We start from the raw sequence: 14,786 nt of genomic DNA on the forward strand, positions 1-14,786 counted from the left end.
TCTGGATGCTCTCTTTCAAAGACGGCCTCTTTACATTGAAGAACGCCTTCCTTCGAAAGAGGAACTTTCGAAGGAAGGCGTTCTTCCTCGTGAAACGAGGTTTACCGCCATCGAAAGAAAAGCCGCGTTCTTTCGAAATAATTTCGAAAGAACGCGGCTTGAGTCTGGACGCAGGGGAAGTTTTTTCGGGAAAAGGCCTGAGTCTGGACACGGCCTTAGAGAGAGCAGTTAAAAATGGAGGTACTATGCAAAAGAAAATCTCCATTTCTCCTCTATTCTTTTGTCATCAAAAGGTCTAAGCTAGCAGTAGTGAAAGAAAATCCTCTTATAACTACAATCTAAATGTTAATTTCCTTTTTTTAACCTTAAAAGTAAAATGTAGAACACAAAGAATAAACTAATTCCTTCAGAAAAATAATAAAGAGAAGAAATCATTTGTCAGTGTCCTTCCTTGAATGCTCAAGAAAAGGAAACATAAAAATCAGATGTAATTTTGTTGTTGTCTCAATTTATGAGCATCATACCTGGAAAAATATGATTGATTTTACTATTGATATTGAATTTCTAGAGTTAGTGTGCTTTGAATTTGGTTTTAATATTTTAGAGGAATGTTTATTCATTTATGCTCTACTAAAAATGCATATAACTGAATCACTTTTTTTCTTCTCCAGGATTCAGCTACCATATATTAATAAACAGACATAGAAAATAGAAAATTAAATGTTAAGAATAATGGACTAGGAAATGATATATCAAATAGGAAATGATAGAAGTGTACAGGCAGTCCCCGAGTTACGCGGATCCGACTTATGTCGGATCCGTACTTACGAATGGGGCTTTTCTCACCCCGGAGGACGCGGGCAGCGGGACCACCCAGACGTGCTGCGGTCCCACCGCCCGCGTCCTCCGGGGCGAGAAAAGCGTCTCCGCGTCTCCCTGGTCTGCTGGGGGGGGGGCCGCAGCAGATCAGGGAGACGCGGCACAAAGCCGCCCGCGTCTCCCTAGTCTGCTGGGGGGGATGCAGCTAGTGTGCCCCCCCCAGCAGACCAGGCTTTTCTTGTGGACACCTGTGCTAGAGCAGCTGGGGCGCTGCCGGGTTGGTCCCAGCTGCACTGTTCCAGGCGTCCAGATTCAGCCGCTGTTGAAACTGATCAGCGGGCTGCCTCGGGCTTCCTGTAGTCAGCTGATCAGAAACTGATCAGAAACTCTGCCTCGGGCTTCCTGTAGTCAGCCGCTGGTCAGTTTCAGCAGCGGCTGAATCTGGACGCCAGTTCCGACTTACGTACAAATTGAACTTAAGGACAAACCTACAGTCCCTATCTTGTATGTAACCCGGAGAGTGCCTGTATATAAACATTAGATCAAATACAAAACTCTCTACTCAGAATCTAGATCTACACTTTGGAGGGAGACTTCCTGTGTGAACAGCGGGATGACCCCACAGTGAGTTGAGCTTAGGAGCAGGTGACGGAACCTGAGACAGAGGGGGACGTAGACCAGTGGAGACCCCAAGGCACCTGGTTCGAGGTATAGGAAGCCAATCTATACTAGGTAGCCTGAGACCCTAACACCCGGGGGGAGGTGTGGCAGCTCCTTGTCACCAGGAAATATAGACGGGGCATATTAAAATGGCCCATGCAAACCATTGGGATCGACACCTGGGGTGGGAAAAGATCATGGAACAGGTGACCCAGAGGTTCTTCTGGCCAGGAATACATTGGGAGGTTCATGATTTTTATGAAGCCTGCCCCGAGTGCCAAAAGACCAGCAAAAAAGGAGTACTCGAGGCCCCTTTGGTAGCATTATCAGTGGTGGGAAAGTCGGCAATTATCTGTTTCAGAGATGACTCATCAGGCTTAAGAAGGGTCAGGATCAGAGGTAACTCAAGGCATGACTACACTAGGGAGTTATTTTGAAATAACTCCCTTTATTATGACATAACAAGGTGAAAATCCACACTATCCAGTCCGTTATTTTGAAATAAAGGTATTGTTATTTTGAAATAATAGCTCCTGCTTGCGAAGAGGAATAGCACTATTTTATTATGGTCTGTGGTTTGTAACGGTCAGCCGCTAGCTGGCCACAAGATGCTTTCTTTTCCTGCATGTCTTCAGGCATGAGCATTTGCAGCTCCCAGTGGCCGCAGTACACCATTCCCAGCCAATGGGAGCTGCAGGAAGTGGTGGTCCAGCCAGCACTGCTTCCTGCAGCTCCCATTGGTCGGGAGCTGTGTACCATAGCCACTGGGAACTGTGAGCACCCATGCATGTGGAGTCTCAGGTAAAGAAAATATCTCGCAGCCAGCTAGAAGCTTACCTATAACAAGCCACAACCCAAATTGGAAAAACCCTGCATTAGATTGTAAATGGCTATGTTACTTATTTGGTATGCATGTATTTATGTTGAATTGACATTTATTTGCTAGCCTATAATATTTTATTTACATATACCTTTGTTATAGCTCAAATAGGGCCAGCACTTTATAATCTGACTATACAATTGAAGATCGGAGTGGTGCTGCTTGCCTTTCAGAATATGTCTATACAGTGCCTAAAAAAACATTGCGTCATTTTTTTATAACAGTAAACGATCAGTCCAAACACATCTCATAATTACGTGGAGTAACTCAACTATTATCTCTAGCACTATCTGATAGTATAAAAGTTTGGAGACTTATCAATCAATGTGGCAGCTACAGAAAAAGACAAATCTGACTGCAGAGTATAAATAACCTAAATAAGTTGTCTCAAGGACAAAAAATAAAATAAAAATAAAAATAGGTTATCTTGTGTTTTTTTTACAATAGTGAATATAAATATTTCAATGAAGATGTATTTCAATATACACTGTGCACTGATAATAATTTCAATGTAATTTAAAATTGTCAACATTTCAAGGACTATTTTCTTATTAAATACAAGGTCATTCTATTATTGTATCTTTTTAGTTTATGACAGGTTCCATCAGCTTTTCTGGGTGATGATTGATCTGTATTCTCTATGTGCTGCCTTGATTGTCAGATATGTAGGTTTATTAGGACTGACTTGTCGGCCATAAGATGTCATCTGTCTCAATGTCTGGAAAATAAAATCAGTTTATTTTTTTTCGTTATTGAAGCACAACTATCTTTGTAGTACAAATTAAATTAAGTGATCCCTTGGTCACCATCTCATCTTAGCCTCACGCAAGGAAAGATACAGTGAATTTTTAACTTCTGACACTCATAATACAACTTGGCAGGTATATGTATTCTTAGTAATACTTTAAAAGATTTATGTTATAATATAGGAAGACAATGTAAATAACTCATCATGTCTGATGATGCTACAATCAGAACAATATTTGGTTCCAAAGTTCAGAAATTGTTCCATTATTACTCATTAGAAAAAGTTTAAACCTCCTTTTCCCCACCCTTCTCATTCAATATTGTCCATGAGAGTTAATATGTCTTATATCTAATTTGATTTAAAATCTAAGTGCTGGTATATTAAAAGTCCACTCCATTGTGCCTGTTTTACACCACTGTAACTCCAGTGAATTTAACAGATTTATAATGGCATATAACTGCTGCAACAGAATGGTGAATCAAGCCATACAACATTAAATTGACTGAAGTTTGATTTAATTGATTTCAGTAAGATTGTTTCCAAAAGATTTAGAAGGCCTTCATTTAAACATAGGTAGATAAATTTGATGCCTATCTAGTAGAATACTCTGAGTAATTGAAATAGACTTCAAACATTTAGCTATAAAATGGTTTTGCAGTTCCAACAGACAACTTAAAAGTATAATTTAGCAGTATATTCTTGAGAATAGAATGAAAAGCATCTTGAAAACAAGAGACGTGCTGAAATTAATGTGAGATAAGGCAAGTAAGGACAGATATGAGCTCTTAATTTCATCCAAAAATAATAAAAATGAAGTTAAAACAAGACCAAAGTAATCAACAGTATGTCTATATTACAGTAGGGTTTTTTTCAGAAAAATGGCCATTTTTCTGAAAAAAAAAACTTACATCCACACTGCAATCGTGTTTAAAAAAAAAATCAAAAGAACGGACGGTAAACCTCTTTCCAATATTGGTAAACGTCTTTCTATGAGGAAGAAGCATTTTTCCAAAAGAGCTCTTTCGGACAAAAGCGTGTGTGGACAGGGAAGAGGGAGTTCTTTTGAAAGAAGAGGAAAGAGGAAAAAGCACAGGTGCCCTGGTAGCCACTCCATCCATAGTAATCACAGCTTAAATGCAAGATAGCGTCCATTTAGTGTGGACGCTATCTTTTGAAAAAGCAGATTGCTTCTTCAATGCGCTTTTGCTGTGTAGACACTCTTTTGGAAGAAGTTTTTTTGGAAGATCTCTTCTGGAAAAGCTTCTTCCGAAAGAAGCCTGAAGTCTAGACATAGCCCAAATTAATATAAGTCATTAATATAGATGCCAAACACAAATGACACCATAGACATTGAGGTTAGTTAGGGATAAAGTTAGCTCAGTCCATGATCCCACTTACTCATTTTTGCCCTGTTAAATGCATAGGATTTTCACACAGGTATATATGGCTCAAGAATATAGCAAGTTATGATTTTTGTGGAGAAAAATGATATAATGGGGGGAAATGTTTGAAAAAGGAACTTTTTTACATCATCGCGATTCATTTATTCAGATATAATGGAAACCAGGAGGAAAAATAAAACATTTGGACATCTAATACCATACTTGAATAAAGACTTTAAGAAAAGAAACACCCTGTAAACCCTGTCCTCGTCGTCTTCGTATTCGTCTTCGTCTTCTAATTTCCAATTTGAACTAGGACAGGACAGGACTCTGGGGCTTGATGTATGGCTGTGTGATTCCATTTTTTATGCAAATGTATAAAATAAACTGAAATTAACTGAGTTTATCCCACTAATATTGGAGCCACACAATGTAAATCAGGTCTCAGAAATACTAAGATACCATAAGAGGTTGGTTTTGGAAGATTTCTGATTCAGTGATCATTTCTCAGAGTTTGAGATTGTTCATGTACATTGTTCATGTACATAGATTTGAATATTTATTGAAATCTAAATAAAATTAATATAGTTTTCTGAAAAGAACTAGAGACACTGAGCAATAGAATTGCTCATAGATGACAGCGCTACTAAACCCGAGGTTTCATTAAATGTGACAGCAATTGTAATACAGCTCAAGTTTTTCATTGAAATTCTAACAGAAACTACAGATATGATACAATTTACAAATCATAATGGAAAATCCCTACTTTATAAATTGCTTTTGTTTATTTTGCTGGTTTACAAATTTGGTAAAATGTACCGCTAGTGAATACAATGTGATTTCCTGCTCCTCCCACCTAAGCATAATAGCTCTCTAGTAAACTGTAGGGAGAAAAGACTTTGGCTTTTGAAAAGGTTCATTATGAAATTGCTGGTTTAGTTAAAGTTTATGCACATTGTCTCAGAGATATGAAATCTTGCCTGTTGACATCCAAAAATAAAGAGAACAAAAATTGTCAGGGGACCCTCTGTCCACACTGGAAGCACCACCAGCAACAGTGTGATAAATGCACTGTGGGTATGTATCCCACAATGTCGACATATTCTATTTTAAAGCAGAAACCTCCAGGGTCAACCAGGCTCCATCCTGAAAGACATTTTGAACACAGTTTACTTCCTCTTACTTTTAGGAATCATATGGCTCATCTAGATGACCCTAACGTGTTGAAAGGGAATTTGCATATCTTCTTATGATTTCACTTTGGAAAGCAAAGCTTTTGAAAGTGAAAGTAGTCAAGACGTGTTTTTTTCAGCACCCTCCTCCCCCTCTTTTAAAAAGCTGCTTTTCCTTAAAAAAAAAAAAAAGAGGTTTACATGGACTTTGCATATCCCCTTTTGACACTTTAGCGTAGTCTAGATGAGCCCATACATGGTAACTTATTTGTGTATATATGTTGGCTTGCTTTAGCCTGTAAATAACTCTAATTTCTTTATCCAAATTAAAACATTTTTATATAGTTTATTATGAGATTGGCTACAGATATTATCTTTAGTGTCAGATCTAAATACCAATTGATCTGGGGGTAGTTTGTTTGTTTTTTAAACTGGAAGCAACATGAATATTTTGTGCGATTTTCATGTGAGTGCGTCTGTGTGTAAGTGACCATTTCTTACTAAATCCAACTCCTGAATGTCAAAATAAGTTGCAGACCTTAAGGGAACTGTCTATGTTCTCATGGTATGACTCCTATAATGAGCTAAGGGTTCACATTTGTTAGTGGATTGGTGAAATCTAATCATTTAACCACTGGTCTGGGGTGTCTGCTCTGTTATTGACAGTCTTCCCTGAGGCAGAGATATACAAACATGAGCCACTCTATGGGGGTGCCATATCTTTGGGGTCCCTAAGCTCCTGCATCTGCTGGGGCTCCCTTTCCTGAAAGCTGCCATGACTTCCTGGCTCCAGGGCTACCAGAACTCTGGGCATCAGGGCTGCAGTGGCAGCTGTGGCTCAACTCCCCAGGGCCTCCAGAGTTCTGCTCTCCTGAGGCTACCAGCGCTGATGTGGCTCCACTGTCCAGGAGCTGTCAGGTCTCCATTGTCCTGGGGCCACAGAGGCTGCTCTTGCTCTGCTGCCCTGGAACTGCTGGGACAGCCCTGGAGACACTAGAACTCAGCCATGGATTGTGCGGATCCTCTGTTCCAGAGCTGCTGCAGCCAGCCTCATGACCACCCAGGTCTCTGGTCCAGGGGCTATCTGATATGGCAACATCCATGGTCCTATGGGACCTCGGATGTTGCTGGATCAGAGAATTCCAGACAAGAGAGGTGCAACCTGTATATCATTAGAATGGTTGACAAAGGAAGATGGAATTTCAGGAAGGCAAATTGAAAGACATATCCAGTTGCTCTAGAAAAAAGGTGTCATATACATACTATCACTCATCATCTTGGTTTATGAAACAACATACAGGACTATGTAGCACTTTAAAGACTAACAAGATGGTTTATTAGATGATGAGCTTTCGTGGGCCAGTGCTACATAGTCCTGTATTTTGTTTCAGCTACACCAGACTAACATGGCTACATCTCTATCACCATCTTGGTTTATGAATCTGAGTCAATTCCAAGGAGCTACCTTCAAAGCCATATGTGCGCCCATACTGTACTCACCACTGTCTGGTGGTATACACAATATGACTTGGTGTGGAATGTGCTAAAATGTTCTATCACTCTCCAGCAAGCCAATGCTCCAGTCTAGTTCCATTAATCTCATATCAGGTTATTTGACACTCAGGTATATTCAACCATGCCCAGTTTAGGTAGGATGATTTGACAGACACCATTATCATGGCTCTGTGTATTAAGCAACAGCCTTCCTTCTCAGGCCTGTTGTGAGGATTCTATAGTGAGAATGGTTGAGATAATCATGGCAGACCTTATCCTACTACTGTGCACTGACATCTGACGGAAGAATGTGCTTGCCATGGAGGCACCTGTTGGAGGTCCACTTGCCCTATCCTATTTTTTCTGTGACGTATATGCAACATGAAGGATGGTCTGCAGCTGACATTGGAAGCTATTCTCTTATTAGTCACCCGACCTTGCATATATGCAGCTTTGATTTGCTTTGCTGATCATGGGCTCTTCTGACCTGATTTTGAATGGTCTATGGGAAATGTGCAGCCAGCCTTCACATCTAGAATCAATGGGAAAATTCCACGTACTTTGGCAAAAGACAATGTTACACATTACTGACAGCTGCCTTCTGACCAGACTCGATGGTGGTCCAAACACTATGCCCTGGCTTGGTGAGCTCCACATCTAATAATAAGAAGAAATTGTATTAAGATCTGGAAATTAATTCATTTTCAGTTACCTATGCTAATAAATAACATAGTTTTCTTAAGTATTTATAGACTAGAAAGAAAATATTAATGCATATTTCAAAACATTATCAAATTAATTCCAAAATGTTCCATCCCATTAAATATATGAATGGAAATATGTTAGAAACAGCTTAACATCTGCTACATGAATTGTATTCACTCTACAGAATAAACCTTAATTTCAGTGGTTGACATAGAATAACAAGTACAAATTTAGTTTAGTTCTTTACTGAAGCTTTAGAAAGCAAAATCTTAAAGAATTGTGCATTATAATGTTTCTGAAAGCATAAAATGCCTTTTAAAGCTCTACTCTATTCTATTCTACTGTGAAACAAATCTTTTTATTTCTATTTATATATTTATACTAGGAATATGCTCACTTCTTCTCTACCAACTAATTTGGTATAATGTAATTGTCATAACATAATTCACAATAATATTTTAGCATGCAAAAGATATGCAGTTCAGTAAGTGTTATTTGCAAACAATCAGAGCTTGTGCATAAAGTCCTACAGAGTGAAATTACTATGCAAGTGCTAAACTGGGTGTTATAACTTGCCATCTGCTCCAGTAAGTCAATATCTAATATGAAGAATGACTTCTGAAAAAAAGGAGAAGCCCTCCCATGACGGGGTGGCTTTGTCTTCACTGCACATTGTATACTTTTTTAAAATGAGACTGTCTGGGGGATGCCCCTGACGGGGGTTGTGCCCCCCTTCTACTGGCTTGTGTCTTGGTCCAGTCCCTTCTCTCAGGGCATATACGGTACCCAAAATCCCAAAAGTCTCAGCCCCTCTCTCAGGGCATATACGGTACCCAGACCTAATTCTGGGGAAAAAGCCTCGCCTGGCCCGAGTGACTCCCCAGGTGCAGCAAGGGGTGGTAGGGGGACCTGGGCCCTCCCTCTCCACCGGGTCCCTGCCCAGGGCCCTGTGGGCAGGGACTCTAGGTCCTGCCAGCTTGGTCGGGAATCCAGCCGCTATGCACCAAGCTGGATTAGGAAACCTCTGCCTTGGGCCGCTTCCTACCACCCTGGCACCCCCCTCTCCTAGCCTGTCCGTCTGGGCGGCGGTCCTTACCGGGGCTGGAGTTGGCAGGGTAGCTGTGCCCGTTACTCCGCAGAGTTGGGGTTGGCTTCACTCCCGGGGTCCCACGCTAGCCTTCAGTTGGGTCTGAGATGCCGCAGGAACACTGGATTTGCAGCCTGACTCCTTCTAACCTCTAGCTGCTCTCCTCCCTGCTGGGCCACTGCCTGCTTTATATACTGGCCCGGTTGGGAGTATGCCCAGCAGGGCTGTAAGGGCGGGGTCCTTTCAGCCAGCTGGGCCTGGGCTACTCTCAGCCCTTTAGTGTGGGGCTTGTTTGCTCCATCACAGAGACAACTAATGGTCACTGTCTAGTTCTCTGTAGCAGTCTAGTGGGAAATGTCTACACTAGGAAATTATTTTGAAATAACTAAATTTGACTTAACTCCCAATTTAACAAAATCAAAATAGTGTGTCTTCACTACAGGGAAGCCTCAAAATTAGTCTGAGGCAGGCTCTGTTAAAGTGGATGTGCCACCTCGATTTAAGCCCCACGAAGGACTGGGAGTAATTAGTTCAAATTACTCTGGGAAGTAGTTATTTCTAAATAGCTGCACCAGAGCATCCACACTAAAGCTAATTTGAAAAAAATTATTTCAAAATTAGCATTATTCCCTGAAGAAAGCAGGAGTACTTTCCTAAAAAAGCAGCCCGTTATTTTGAAATAATGAGCTTAGTAGTGTGAATGCTCTGCTTATAAATTCAACCTCAAGGGGCTGCATAGTGTAGACCAGGACATGGAAACAAGCCACTGTAGCTCTTTACTGTGATGTAGCCAGGTGAGTACAACCATGTGAGTGTGGGAGGGAGAAGGGGAAATAGAGCTGACCTCATCTATTTACTTTACAATAAAAATTACCTATGTCTTGTCTCCATTAGGATTTGACAATAAGATTACTAACATGTTTTAAAGCAAAAACCACAATACCCCACAAACATTTTTGTCAGTGAGAATATAGCCATTGAAATTCTGTTCAGAATTATGACTTTTTAAAATTACATTCCTACTATGCCAATGATTGCTCAAAGTGGAATGCAACAAAGAATCAATGTCCACATATTTCTATTTTAGTTACTCTCACATCTTATTAATTATGTGCATATATCCTTGATTTACTGGAAAGTATGCCAATTTGAGTTTTCTTCAAATACCTAAGAATACCTTCAGGTAACTGAATGTTTGTAAACTTGCAGGCAAGCACGTATTTTTATCCCCACAGTTATTTCAAAATTCAATATTTAGCTTCACAAAAGGACCTAAGTACCTAAGGGTATGTCTACACTACAAAGTTAGTTCGAACTAACGGACGTTAGTTCGAACTAACTTTAATAGGTGCTACACTAGCGCTCCGCTAGTTCGAATTTGAATCGAACTAGCGGAGCGCTTAGTTCGAACTAGGTAAACCTCATTTTACGAGGACTAACGCCTAGTTCGAACTAGCTAGTTCGAACTAAGGGCTGTGTAGCCCTTTAGTTCGAACTAGTGGGAGGCTAGCCCTCCCCAGGTTTCCCTGGTGGCCACTCTGGCCAACACCAGGGAAACTCTATGCCCCCCTCCCAGCCCCGGACCCCTTAAAGGGGCACGGGCTGGCTACGGTGCCCGTGCCAGGTGCAAGCCTGCCAGCACCCAGCTAGCAGACCCTGCACCTGGCACGGCACAGAGCCACCCACCCGATGCCCCCCAGCCCACCCCCTCTTGCCGGGACCAGGCTGGCGGCTCCCGGGAGCTTGCCCTGGACCGCAAGAGGCGGGCACCTTCCTGGGCTAGTGCGGACATCGTGGACCTCGTCCACGATCTCCGCACTAGGCACAGAAAAGTGGCCATCTAGGGCAGGAGAGCTGCCAGCCTGGCCACCCAGGACCAGGTGTGCATGAAAATCAAGGGGGTCCACTGAGACCCCCGACACTGAGCCCTGAGCTTACAATGGCCGTACTGGGTCAGACCAAAGGTCCATCTAGCCCAGTAGCCTGTCTGCCGACAGCGGCCAACCCTAGGGACCCTGGAGGGGATGGACCGAAGACAATGACCAAGCCATTTGTCTCGTGCCATCCCTCTCCAGCCTTCCACAAACTTTGGGCAGGGACACCACTCCTACCCTCTGGCTAATAGGACTCCATTGACCCAACCTCCATGACTTGATCTCACTTCCCTTTAAACTCTGTTCTAGTTGTAGCCTTCACAGCCTCCTGCAGCAAGGAGTTCCACAGGTTAACTATTTGCTTTGTGAAGAAGAACAACTTTCTCTTACTAGTTTCAAGCCTGCTACCCATTCCTTTCCTTTGGTGTCCTCTAGTCCTTCTTTATGGGAACTCATGAAGAACTTTTATGAATGCACCCTCTCCACCCAACCCCTGCTTTTAGAGACCTCTATCCTGTCCCCCCTCCGTCTCCTCTTTTCTAAGCTGAACAGTCCCAGTCTCTGTAGCCTTTCTTCATCTGGGACCTGTTCCCAACCCCTGATCATGTTAGTTGCCCTCCCCTCTTCCAGCCTTTCTCTTCCCCTCTCCCACCTCCTTTTCCCAGTCTCCCCCAGTTTTGTTCAATAAAGACAGAGTCAATGTTGGAAGAAACGTTATCTTTATTTTGTACATCAATAAGAAGGGGGGCTAGGGAAGGGTAAGTGGAAGGAGGTGAGGGAGGAATGGGGTACGAGCCCCCGATGGGGAGGACTGGGCTGGCTCTGCGGGCTTCTGGGGGTGGAAGCTCTCCTGCAGCCCCCCAATTACTCCCTCTCCCCAGATGGCAGCCTGCGGCAAGTGCAGCCGGGCTGATGGCCGAGTGGTGTGATGTGCCCAGTGTGGGCACTCAGGGCACTCCAAGCCAGAACTTCTTTGCAAGCGGGGCACCCCTTAGAACTGTGTGTCCGGGGTGGGGGTCGGGACCCTTTAAGCGCAGCCCTCGGCTAGCCTGAGACAGCATCTCCATGCTCTAAGTCCTCCTTTTATGCCCTGCCGGCACTGCTTCCGGCCATCCTTAAGCCCTGTTCAGAGTCCACTCAATGTGGACTTACTAGTTCGAACTAGCAAAACGCTAGTTCGAACTAGTTTTTAGTTCTAGATGCGTTAGTTCGAACTAGCTTAGTTCGAATTAACTAATTCGAACTAAGTTAGTTCGAACTAACTTTGTAGTGTAGACATACCCTAACTGACACTGTAGGCACCTAAATCTCAGAATCAAGCCCTACTGTTGCCTCTTGGCTTGTCACCTTCCATTGTCAAGTTTAAACGAGGTGTTTTCTAGTTTGCTAGCTTTTGTGATTCCCATTTTGAGGTCCTTCTCTCTCCCCTCATTGTATACTTAGCATAGGTGGCAAACTCAGCCCTTGTGATTTGTTTTGTTACACCTGAGTGTTTTATTTTGATACTTTGTAGAAGTATTCCTAAATACACCTTAAGAGATTTATTGGTTTGAAGATGATAATGTGAATCCTTCAAAGGAAATATATCACTGTCATATGTTATAAGTATTAAAAAGAAATGAGCCAGAATCAGTTTAGCTCCATTGAAGTCTGTGGTGTTGAGCAGTTTAGAACATTTAAGGAGATGACCAAATATATCCATGCCTTTACTTGATATACAATTTCAAGTTAGTTTCCCTTATTTTATGGCCTTGATTCTGCAAATCTTTTGTATGGCTAACAGCAAAGGGAAAGGTTCAACCTCTTCAGCACAAACGTGAGCAAGAGTTATGAAGCTAGAGTGTGACAAGTAAAAAGGGAACAAGATTTTGAGTCACGATATTTGGAGGCTATTCCTCTGGCTTGTCCACTGATCCGTTGTTTGATCTTCAACAAATCACTTTACCTCTTTTACGCCTAGATTTGCCTTCCACTATATCTGCTTTGTCTACTAATAGTGTAAAAGGGTCACTATATATTTATAGTACACCATGCACAAACAAACACCAACCTCAGATCAGACTTTTTAAAGCTATAAATTAATAGTAGTATGGAAGAAATGACTAGCCTTCACACTGACTCAGACTACTTGTGCATTAACTTTGCTCTCTGTATTACCAGGTAAGAAGTGTCAGGCTGCAGGTGAGGAAGCGAAAAACAGGTTAGTAGAATCTTCAGCATCCACATAGAGGCTCTTCTTTTTGGCTTTATTCCTGTCACTAGGCCCACATAACTTTTATATATTACTTTCTAGTCATATAGAAGTGCTTGCATGACAAATGGACTTTTCTGTACTCCCTGCATGATCAGCATCTTTTTAAACGTATGCACATATAAACAATAAGTTCAAGACAAACCTTGGTTTTGTAGCAAGGAAATCCTGGCTTTTGCTAGAGCACCAAGCTACCTGTTGTAACAGAATGAAATTAAAAAGCACTGTAATATAGTAATTTAATTTAATAAATGGCTGCCCTTCCAGAATATTATGTCCAGATGTTGAAAGGTCAAGAAGGTTTGAAGCATGCTCTCAATGTCTACCTTGGGACATAATATAGAGTCAATAAATCAGATCTTTGGACACAAGTTTGAAAGAGTCTTGCATTTAAACAGGACATAAAAACTGATATGGGCCCCAAATGGATGCCAGAAAATATCATGATTCATGACACTATTGGTTCAAATCAGTTACAGACTTGTCACCTACATTTCACACTATTTGCCTTTTGATGATTCTAAATGAGGAGAGAGACACCATGAATTACAAATAGCTATGTGGGAGGACATGATATGGATGGGTGAAGAGCTAAGCTGCTCTCACAAAAAGTAAAATAAATATTAAATACATAAGCGAGCAAGAAAACTATGTTACAGTATAAGCATTTCTAGGATATTCATCACTATATTTTATGTGTCATTCCTTTAGAAAAGCATGAAGGATCAAGTGTTAACTTTTCATTTATATGGATGGAAGCATCCTGGATGTGAAAATGCATGGGACTGTAAGAAAGCATGTTGGTAGGTCTGGTTTCCCGTTAAATTTCAGCTGAATAGGATTGTCTTCTTTATTCCTGCCCTAGCTTGATGATTAGTATTGCTGAACACTATTAAACAACTGTACAATTCAGAAATGGGTAAAGGAAATCTTTCCCCTTCGTGCTGTGTCACAAGGGTTCTGTGAGACTTAATTCTTTTATGTAAATGTGAGAAGAAGCCATAGAAACATAAATCATTTTATCAGTGATAGATCACTGATATAAAAAGTGCATAACAAACAGTATTGAAAAGCATGGCTGAAGGGATTCCTAGAGTATCCTGAGACATAGACAAGATAACACTAACACATAAGATGCAGGCCAGTACATGAAAAGTAAATCCTACTTGCTGGAAAATCTGGGAGGTCTTCAACTATGTAAGAATTTTGCAAGTATTTCAGATGACGGTATCTCTGGCTCTGAACAGTAAAGGCAGAAATTACCCTATCATCAATGTTTTTTATAAAAAAAAAAAAACTATTTACAATATTCCTAGCAATGTTCTGCATTAACAATTAAATAAATTGGCGTTTCCCTTTGATTCCCCTGGGAGCAACGTAAAGTCACTTTGTATTTTGTTACATAAGTGGAGAGCAGAGGTGAGTAAGAGAGAGATACATATAGGACAGAGAAAAAAAGAATATTGATAAAATGTGAATACCTTGGAACAGATGTGTTAGCAATTAGATAGCTGGATTTATTAGCTGTATGAAACTAATAAATCCTCTTTGAAAGCTGTTTCCTCTTTTTTGAATAATGATATGAGCGTCTCCTCTTGTTCTTTGATTAAAAGGGAGGAGCTACAGTCTTTCCACTGTAGGCAGAATGTTACTATAAAGAGTATCTTCTCTGATAAAATCTGGTTTTCTAAAATATTCTGGAAAAAAACGTGAC

General features: G+C 41.3%; 1 long non-coding RNA gene across 1 annotated transcript; it reads right to left on the reverse strand.

Moving 5' to 3' along the window:
• Positions 1 to 1,816: 1,816 nt before the first annotated feature.
• Positions 1,817 to 9,093, reverse strand: LOC142827085 (uncharacterized). The gene is made up of 3 exons (XR_012901483.2): positions 8,957 to 9,093; positions 7,716 to 7,812; positions 1,817 to 3,077 (listed from the first exon to the last, which is right to left on the reverse strand). It is a non-coding gene; the product is annotated as an uncharacterized LOC142827085 (long non-coding RNA).
• Positions 9,094 to 14,786: the final 5,693 nt, after the last annotated feature.

Source organism: Pelodiscus sinensis, chromosome 1 (genome assembly GCF_052426305.1).
Source record: "Pelodiscus sinensis isolate ZL-2025 chromosome 1, ASM5242630v1, whole genome shotgun sequence".
Classification (NCBI taxonomy): Eukaryota; Metazoa; Chordata; order Testudines; family Trionychidae; genus Pelodiscus; species Pelodiscus sinensis.